The following is a 10,840-nucleotide window of genomic DNA, read 5'->3' on the forward strand; positions in this document are numbered from 1 at the left end:
TTTCTTTCTTTGAAATGGAGGGAGATCATTTCTCAATGATTAAAATGGAGTGAGATACCTTCACCGTCTTTAAAAAGGAGGGAGATCACTTCTCCATCCTTAAAATGAAGGGAGATCCCTTCACCATCTTTAAAATGGAGGAAGATCTCTGTCATAGCGTCATAGAGCTCTACAGCACAGAAAAAGGTTTTTTGGGCCCATCACATCTGTGCCGATTGAACAAGAACCTAACAATTCTAATCCTATTTTCCAGCACTAGGCCCAAAGCCTTATATGCCAAGGTATCACAAATGCACACCCAAATATTCTGAAATGTTCTGAGGGTTTCTGCCTCTAACCCCCTTTCAGGCAGTGAGATCCAGATTCCCACCACCCTCTGGGTGAAAAAATCCTTCCCCACTTCCCCTCTAAACCTCCTGCCCCCTGCCTTCAATCTATGCTCCCTGGTTATTGATCCCTCCACAAAGGGGAAAAGTTCCTTCCTGTCTACCCTATCAATGCCCCTCATAATTTTATTCACCTCAATCATGTCCTTCCTCAATCTCCTCTGCTCCTGGGAAAATAATCCAAGTCTATCCAATATCTCCCCATATGTAAAATTCTCCAGCCCAGGCAACATCCTGGTAAATCTCCTCTGCTCTCTCTCTAGTGCAATTATATCCTTCCTATAATGTGGATTCCAGAACTGCACACAATACTCTAGCTGTGGCCTAACCAGCCTTTTATACAGTTCCAGCATGACCTTCCTGCTCTTATATTCTATGTCTCGGCTAATAAAGGAAAGTATCTCATATGCCTTCTTAACCACCTTATTTACCTGTCCCGATACATTAAGCGACCGATAGACATACACACCAAGGTCCCTCTAATGCTCATTACATCCCAGGGTCCTACCATTCATCATGTATTCCTGTGCCTTGTTTGTCCTGCCCAAGTGCATCACCTCACACTTATTTGGATTAAATTCCATTTGCCACTGACCAGCCCGTCTATTTCCTCCTGTAATCAAACGCTCTCCTCCTCACTATTTACCACCTCACCAATTGTCATGTTATCCGCAAACTCGCTGATCAACCCTCCTACATTGAACTCTAAATCATTTATACATACCACACACAGCAAGGGAGCCAACCCCGATTCCTGTGGAACCCACTGGACACAGGAATCCAGTCACAAAAACACCCCTTGACCATCACCCTCTGCTTCCAGCCACTCAGCCAATTCTGGATCCAATGTGTGAAATTGCCTTGGATCCCATGGGCTCTTACCTTCACTTTCAGTCTCCCTTGTGGGACCTTATCAAAAGCCTTGCTGATGTCCCACTAGGCTACGTCTTCTCCATCTTTAAAATGGAGGGAGATCCATTCCCGTCTTTAAAATGGAGGGAGATCCATTCCCATCTTTAAAATGGAGGGAGATCCATTCCCATCTTTAAAATGGAGGGAGATCCATTCCCGTCTTTAAAATGGAGGGAGATCCATTCCCATCTTTAAAATGGAGGGAGATCCATTCCCGTCTTTAAAATGGAGGGAGATCCATTCCCATCTTTAAAATGGAGGGAGCCACTTTCTCCATCTTTAAAATGGAGGGAGATCTTTTGTCCAAATTGTGAGGTGGAAGTGCTGGAACCTACAATGGAGGAAAGAGTGAAGCTTATTCGAGAATGAAAAGTTAACCTGCGTGTGTATCACTGAACGGTTACAACACAGAAGGAGGCCATTCAGCCCATCAATCTACTTTCCACACTCTGCAAGGAAAGTTTCACTGGTCTCACTCGTCTGCCATTTCCCTGTAACCCTGAAAATATTTTCCCTTCAGCTTCACACCCAAATTTTCTCCAAAAGGGAGACTGGGGAAGGTGGGGAGAGGGAGAGACTCATGGAGTGAGAGACAGAGAGAGGGAGAGAGACAGAAATGCACCGAGAGAGAGAGATGGTGAGAGAGAGACAGAGTGAGATTAAGAAATAGAGACAAAACTCTTCAAGAAAGAGAGAGGCAGGGCAAGAGAGAGATCGAGTGTGACAGAGAGACAGTGGCAGAGCGAGGCAGAGAGAGTTTTGACAGAGAGAGACGTGGTGATAGTACGAGAGACAGGGCGATAGAGAGAGGGTCAGAGACACACAGAGAAATAGAGTGAGAGACAGAGACAGAGAGAGAGTGAGAGGCAGAGAGATGGGGCGAGAGAGAAAGAGAGGGATATAGCGACAGTGAGATTGGGTGTGAGAGATAGAGAGAGACAGAGAGAGAGGGTGAGAGAGAGAGATAGAGCGAAAGTTAAATGTATGGGGTGAGAGAGGGAGACAGAGAGAGGGGAGAGAGTGTCCGAAATAGAGATGGGGTGAGAGATAGAATCAGAGAGACGAGTCGAGGAAAGGCAAAAGCGGTAGGGAGAGAGGGAGCTGATGAAATGGAGCGAGAACCATCCTCAATATTTAAAATGGAGGCAGATAACTTCTCCATCTATAAAATGGAGGGAGATCCCTTTACCGTCTTTAAAATGAGGGAGATTCCTTCTCCATCTTTAAAATGGCGGGAGATCCCTTCTCATTCTATAAAATGTAGGGAGATCCCTTCTCCATCTTTAAATTGGAAGGAGATCCCTTCTCTATCTTTAAAATGGAGGGAGATCACTTCTCATTCTATAAAATGGAGGGAGATCCCTTCTCCATCTTTAAATGGGAGGGAGATCCCTTCTCCATCTTTAAAATGGAGGGACGTCCCTTTCCTGTTTTCAACTGGAGGGAGATCCCCTACTTGTTTGTAAAATGGAGGGAGATCCTTTCTCTGTTTTAAAGATGGAGGGAGATCCCTTCTCTCTCTTTAAAATGGAGGGAGATCGCTTCTCCATCTTTAAAATGGTGGGAGATCCCTTTGCTGTTTTTAAAATGGATGGAGATCCCTTCTCAGTCTTTAAAATGGAGGGAGATCCCTTCTCTGTCTTTAAAATGTGGGGAGATCCCTTTCCAGTTTTTAAAAAGGAGGGAGATCCCTTCTCCGTCTTTAAAATGGAGAGACTGAGAGAGACAGAGAGGGAGAGAGACTGAGAGAGACAGAAACTGAGATAGAGACTGAGAGAGAGAGAGACTGAAAGAGAGAGAGCGACTGAGAGAGAGCGAGAGGGGGACAGAGAGAGATACAGTCTGAGAGAGAGAAACAGCTAGAGAGTGACACTGAGAGAGAGGGGGTAAAGAGAGATAGTGACAGAGAGAGAGAGAGCCAGCGAGAGAGAGAGACTGAGAGAGAGGGTGGGTGAGAGAGAGCAAGAGAGAGAGACAGGGAGACTGAGAGAGAGAGCGAGAGGGGGACAGAGAGAGATACAGTCTAACAGAAAGAGACAGACAGACAGAGACACTGAGAGAGAGGGAGGGGAGAGAGAGAGAGAGAGAGAGAGCCAGTGAAAGAGAGAGAGAGAGACATTGTGACAGAGAGACACAGACAGAGGCACTGAGATAGAGAGGGAGGGGGCAGAGAGAGGTGGGGGGAGAGAGAGAGAGCCAGCAAGAGAGAGAGAGAGAGAGAGATACAGAGGGAGAGAGAGAGAGAGAGACAGAGGGAGAGAGAGAGAGAGAGGGAGATACAGTGTGACAGAGAGAGAGAGACAGACAGAGACACTGAGAGAGAGGGGGGATGGAAGAGAGAGCCAGCGAGACAGAGAGAGAGAGAGAGAGAGAGTGAGAGACCGTGTGACGAAGAGACAGGCAGAGACACAGAGAGAGAGGCAGAAGGGAGAGAGAGAGACAGCCAGCGAGAGAGAGAGAGAGAGGGAGAGATACAGAGTGACAGAGAGATCCAGCGAGAGAGAGAGAGATAGAGTGTGACAGAGAGAGACAGAGAGAGAGCCGGTGAGAAAGAGAGACAGAGAGAGAGCTGGGTGTGAGAGATACAGAGTGAGACAGAGGGAGAACGACAGAGACAGGGAGCCGGAGGGAGAGGGACAGAGGGTGACAGAGAGTTGGAGTGAGAGAGAGAGAGAGGGAGGGTGGGAGAGGATGAGAGAGAGGGTGAGAGGGACAGTGAGAGAGAGAGAGAGAGAGAGAGGGAGAGAGCCGGGTGTGAGAGATACAGAGTGAGACAGAGGGAGAACGACAGAGACAGGGGACTGGAGGGAGAGGGACGGAGAGTGACAGAGAGTTGGAGTGAGAGAGAGAGAGAGAGAGAGGGAGACGGGTGTGAGAGATACAGAGTGAGACAGAGGGAGAACGACAGAGACAGGGGCCTGGAGGGAGAAGGACGGAGAGCGACAGAGAGTTGGAGTGAGAGAGAGAGAGAGAGGGAGACGGGTGTGAGAGATACAGAGTGAGACAGGGGGAGAACGACAGAGACAGGGGGCTGGAGGGAGAGGGACGGAGAGCGACAGAGAGTTGGAGTGAGAGAGAGAGAGAGAGGGAGACGGGTGTGAGAGATACAGAGTGAGACAGGGGGAGAACGACAGAGACAGGGGGCTGGAGGGAGAGGGACGGAGAGCGACAGAGAGTTGGAGTGAGAGAGAGAGAGAGAGGGAGACGGGTGTGAGAGATACAGAGTGAGACAGGGGGAGAACGACAGAGACAGGGGCCTGGAGGGAGAGGGACGGAGAGCGACAGAGAGTTGGAGTGAGAGAGAGAGAGAGAGGGAGACGGGTGTGAGAGATACAGAGTAAGACGGATGGAGAACGACAGAGACAGGGGCCTGGAGGGAGAGGGACGGAGAGCGACAGAGAGTTGGAGTGAGAGAGAGAGAGAGAGGGAGACGGGTGTGAGAGATACAGAGTGAGACAGGGGGAGAACGACAGAGACAGGGGCCTGGAGGGAGAGGGACGGAGAGCGACAGAGAGTTGGAGTGAGAGAGAGAGAGAGAGAGACAGAGAGAGATCCTGTCTCCATCTTTAAAATGGAGGGAGATCCCTATCTTTAAAATGGAGAGACTGAGAGAGACAGAGAGAGAGAGAGAGAGAGAGAGATACAGATACAGGGTGACAGAGAGAGACAGAGAGAGAGAGATACAGACAGAGAGAGAAATAGACTGTGACAGAGAGAGACAGAGACAGAGAGAGTGCCGGTGAGAGAGAGAGATAGAGTGTGACAGAGAGAGACAGAGAGAGAGCCAGCAAGAGAGAGAGACAGAGAGAGAGGGAGAGAGAGAGAGAGCCCGGCAAGAGAGAGAGAGAGCGACAGAAGACAGAGTGAGAGGGAGAGAGAGGGAGCAGGGGTGAGGGATGGGGACGGGGTAAGAGGGAGACAGAGTGGGAGAGGGGGACATTGAGAATGAGAGACAGAGAGAGAGAGCGAGTGAGAGAGACAGAAAGAGGGAGAGAGACTGAGAGAGAGCAAGAGGGGGACAGAGAGAGCTACAGTTTGAAAGAGAGAGAAACAGATAGAGAGAGACACTGAGAGAGGGGCAGAGAGAAAGCGAGAGGGGGACAGAGAGAGATAGAGTCTGACAGAGAGAGACAGACAGACAGAGGCACTGAGAGAGAGGGAGGGGGGAGAGAGGGAGAGAGAGAGAGAGAAAGAGCCAGTGAAAGAGAGAGAGAGAGACAGCGTGACAGAGAGACACAGACAGAGACACTGAGAGAGAGTGAGGGGAGAGAGAGAGAGCGAGGGAATGAGAGATAGAGAGAGAGAAATACAGAGTGACAGAGAGAGACAGACAGACAGAGACACTGAGAGAGAGCAAGTGGGGGACACAGAGAGATACCGTCTGAGAGGAAGAGACAGAAAGACAGAGACACTGAGAGAGAGTGAGGGGAGAGAGAGAGAGCGAGGGAATGATAGCCAGTGAGATTGAGAGAGGGAGACTGAGAGAGAGCAAGAGGGGGACAGAGAGAGATACAGTCTGACAGAGAGAGACAGACAGACAGACAGACAGAGACACTGAGAGAGAGGGAGGGGGGAGAGACAGAGAGAGAGAGAGAAAGAGCCAGTGAAAGAGAGAGAGAGAGACAGCGTGACAGAGAGACACAGACAGAGGCACTGAGATAGAGAGGGAGGGGGGGAGAGAGAGAGGGGGGAGAAAGAGTGGGGAGGGAGAGAAAGAGAGTCAGCGAGAGAGAAAGAGAGAGAGAGAGATACAGAGTGACAGAGAGAGAGAGAGACAGACAGAGACACTGAGAAATAGAGGGAATGGTAGAGAGAGCCAGCAAGACGGAGAGAGAGAGAGAGATACAGAGACAGTGTGACAAAGAGACAGGCAGAGACACAAAGAGGGAGAGAGAGAGAGAGAAAGAGAGCCAGCGAGAGAGAGAGAGAGAGATATACAGGGTGACAGAGATAGACAGAGAGAGAAAGACAGAGAGAGCGATTGACTGTGACAGAGAGAGACAGAGAGAGTGCCAGTGAGAGAGAGAGATAGAGTGTGACAGAGAGAGACAGAGAGAGAACCAGTGAGAGAGAGAGAGACAGAGAGAGAGCCGGTGAGAAGGAGAGAGAGAGGGAGAGCCGGCAAGAGAGAGAGATAGAGTGTGACAGAGAGAGAGAGAGCAACAGAAGATGGAGAGAGAGGGAGAGATAGGGAGCAGGGGTGAGGGATGGGGATGGGGTTAGTGGGAGAGAGAGAGGGAGAGAGGAACATTGAGAATGAGAGACAGAGAGAGAGAGAGTGAGAGAGAGACGGGTGTGAGAGATAAAGAGTGAGACGGAGGGAAAATGACAGAGACAGGGGCCTGGAGGGAAAGGGAAAGAGGGTGACAGAGAGTTGGAATGACAGAGAGAGAGAGACAGAGAGAGAGTGAGCGAGAGAGAGAGAGAGAGATAGGGAGGGTGGGAGAGGATGAGAGAGAGGGTGAGAGGGACAGTGAGAGAGAGAGAGAGAGAGAAAGAGAGATGGGTGTGAGAAATACAGAGTGAGACAGAGGGAGAACGACACAGACAGGGCGCTGGAGGGAGAGGGAGAAGGAGGCCATTCAGCCCATCAATCTACTTTCCACACTCTGCAAGGAAAGTTTTACTGGTCTCGCCCGTCCGCCATTTCCCTGTAACCCTGAAAATATTTTCCCTTCAGCTTCACACCCAAATTTTCTCCAAAAGGGAGACTGGGGAAGGTGGGGAGAGGGAGAGACTCATGGAGTGAGAGACAGAGAGAGGGAGAGAGACAGAAATGCACCGAGAGAGAGAGATGGTGAGAGAGAGACAGAGTGAGATTAAGAAATAGAGACAAAACTCTTCAAGAAAGAGAGAGGCAGGGCAAGAGAGAGACCGAGTGTGACAGAGAGTGGCAGAGCGAGGCAGAGAGAGTTTTGACCGAGAGACGTGGTGATGGTGAGAGAGACAGGGCGATAGAGAGAGGGTCAGAGACACACAGAGAAATAGAGTGAGAGACAGAGACAGAGAGAGAGTGAGAGGCAGAGAGATGGGGCGAGAGAGAAAGAGGGATATAGCAACAGTGAGATTGGGAGTGAGACATAGAGAGAGACAGAGAGAGAGGGCGGGAGAGAGAGATAGAGCGAAGTGATGGAGTGAAAGTTAAATGGATGGGGTGAGAGAATGAGACAGAGAGAGGGGAGAGAGTGTCTGAAATAGAGATGGGGTGAGAGATAGAATCAGAGAGACGAGTCGAGGAAAGGCAAAAGCGGTAGGGAGAGAGAGAGCTGATGAAATGGAGCGAGAACCATCCTCAATATTTAAAATGGAGACAGATACCTTCTCCATCTTTAAAATGGAGGCAGATCACTTTATCATCTATAAAATGAGGGAGATCCCTTTACCGTCTTTAAAATAAGGGAGATCCCTTCTCTGCCAGTAAAATGAAGAAAGATCCCTTCAGCATCCTTAACATGGAGGGAGATCCCTTCTCATTCTATAACATGGAGGGAGATCCCTTCTGCATCTTTAAAATGGAGGGAGATCCCTTCTCCATCTTTAACATGGAGGGAGATACCTGTGCCTCTGTCACGTTGAAAGTACTAATGTCCCATTCATGAGGGGTCAACTCTGTCATAAATGTCCCAGTGCTGTGGGGACATAAAATGGCCTCTGTGAACAAACCTAAAATGGCTGCCTGGTGTTTGTAGACTAGATTCTCAGAGGAAGAGAGGCAGGGAGAGAAGACACAGATCGAGTGAATGAGAAATAGAGACTCTCAGACCAAGTGGGTGACTGAGAGCCAGAAAGTGAAGAAAGGATATTGGTCATAGCACATGGAAAGAGAAAGAGGACATTACACCATCCAACCTTGTTTACCCTAGAGTAATAGATACCCAGGAGTGAGTTACAGACTGGAATCTAATTGATGTTTTTGTGGGGTTTATATATAGAATAATAGATACCCAGAAGTGAGTTACAGACTGGAATCTAATCGAGGGCTTCAGCAGGTTTATATATAGAATAATAGATACCTGGGAGTGAGTTACAGACTGGAATCTATTCGAGGGGTTCAGGGAGTTTATATACAGAACAGTAGATACCTGGGAGTGAGTTACAGACTGGAATCACGAACAGTTGAACATGTCATTTTTCTTGTGATGTGCTGAAGTGCAGGTTACAAAGGCTGATTCATGGAATGTGTAGTGTGAGTTTTTAACCAGCTTTATCCCAAGTATCAAATTGAATTTCTCCTTGGAACTATTTGATGTTTTCTTAGTCTTGACACAAATGGGTAGGGATCTTTGGACACTCACTGTTTGCAGCTTTTCACCATTTATAATGAAATGTGTTCCATCCTTATTAAACTGAGCAGCCACACATTTGCCTACAATGAAATCCATCTTTCACTATTTCACCCATTTACTTAAAGCGTTCATATCTCTTTGGAATTTGAAGTGCAGGTTACAGATTGGATTGGAACTTTCTGCTTTCTGAATCATTAACCAAGGTTCAGAGAGTAAAACATTAAAACTGACATTCTGAAACAGGAGATGGCCCCACAACTTCAATTCTGTGATTCTCTGGCATCTCATGATCTGTATCTTACAATATCTCTGCCTCCTTCATGTCTCTGAAGTTTTGGGAAGGTGAGTCAGACATTGGGAACCATTTCATTGTCTCGAGACATTTCCTCTGAAGCATTTCATTGTCTTGGGACATTTAAAGTAAACGACTCCTTCAAAGGACATCATTAAAATTCACTCTTTTATCATTCAAAACCTGTTGTCCATTCAGACTCCCTGGCCCTACACCCTATTGTTTCAAAGGTAACTTACATTTCACAATGTAGTTCTGTCGAAGGGTCATGAGGACTCGAAACGTCAACTCTTTTCTTCTCCGCCGATGCTTCCAGACCTGCTGAGTTTTTCCAGGTAATTCTGTTTTTGTTTCACAATGTAGGAATGTGTGAATGCAAACACTTTCTTCACACGTTTCCACAATACTAATGCTCACACAATTCAGGATGAAATTTTCAAGACCACATTCATCAACTGACAGATTTCCAGCTCCAGATGGAAGCTTCAAGATACAGAAAGTGACACAGAAATGAAACCTCCGATTTATCTGAATCTGCATCCGTTATTCAACAGCGCAGGGTTAGATAGGAATTAAAGTTGTTCTTAAATTGTCCCCATCAAACACTCCCAGGACAGGTACAGCATGGGGGTCGATACAGGATAACCCTCCCTCAACACTTGAGTTATGAGATTAAAAAGCCTCATTCATCTTTGAATTCGAGTTGAAATTAAGAAGTGTTCAAATTAAAAGTTCATCAGCTGGAGAAAAGGGTAAAGTTCCAAATATTTTTCAACATGCCTGGTATAAAAAACATTATCCTGTGACATATCCTTTTCCCCAGCTTTCAAATGGAGAGAGATCCCTTCTCCATCTTTACCACTGTTATCCACTCTCTTCATTTCCATTATTACCTTGAAGCGTTTGAACAAATCACCCCTCAACCTCAATCCAATGTTTCAGAGTGAAGCTTTGACTACACTGTTCATGAAACACTCCCAACCCCATTACAGTATGGGGTTCGATACAGAGTCAAATTCAAAAAATTGGTTCATTGGTGACAGGGGGAGAGACAGAGTGAAGGTTTTTGGAAAGGGATGAAGGGGAGATGTAGTGAAAATCTTTTTAAATCAGCGTGTGGTGATGACCTGGAACCCGTGGACAATGCGGTGTTTCGGGGATGAGTGTTTGATCAGTGTCTCAGTGTCTCCATAGCTGTGTCTCTGTCACGTTGAAAGTACCAACGTCACATTCCTGAGGAGTCAACTCTGTCAGAAATGTCCCAGTGCTGTGGGAACATATAATGGCCACTGTGAGCAAACCTAAACGGCTGACTGGTGTTTGTGTAACTTATCTAGATTCTGGGAAAGAGGAAGAAAGAGAGAGAGAGAGAGAGAGACCGAACAGGTGAGAAGAGAGAGACACAGATCGAAAGGAATAAAGAGAGACTGAGATTGAAGGAAGGATATTTATAATAACACATGGGAAGAGGAAGATTCCATTTCTCCCCACACTCTGTTTCCGACATTCAATGAGATCCTGGCTGATCTCTGATCTAACTCCATATCTCTTTACCCCTTTGTCTAACAAAAATCTATCAGCCTCAGATTGAAGCATTAACAAGAGACTTTGTGTAAATTGCCGTTTGCAGAAGTTTGTTACAAACTAAAGCTTTAACTACATTGTTCATCAAACACTCCCAACCCAAATACAGTATGGGGTTTGATAGAGAGTCAAATTCCCTTTGCTCTGAACAAGAAATTTTTAATTGTGGATTTTTATTTTTTATTTTAGGCTATTAGGACCAAAATTGTATGGCATCCCAGTGTGAGATTTAAACTCCTGTTTATTTCAATTTTTAGTTCAGGAAATCACATTAAAACATGCAGAGAATTGAAACCTTCCTCATACAGTTGCCAGTTTGTTTCAGTGTTTGTATATTCTCTCTTTCTCTTGCGTTTTCACTAGTCTGAAGAAATTGAATT

This window comes from Carcharodon carcharias, chromosome 20 (genome assembly GCF_017639515.1).
Source record: "Carcharodon carcharias isolate sCarCar2 chromosome 20, sCarCar2.pri, whole genome shotgun sequence".
NCBI lineage: Eukaryota > Metazoa > Chordata > Chondrichthyes > Lamniformes > Lamnidae > Carcharodon > Carcharodon carcharias.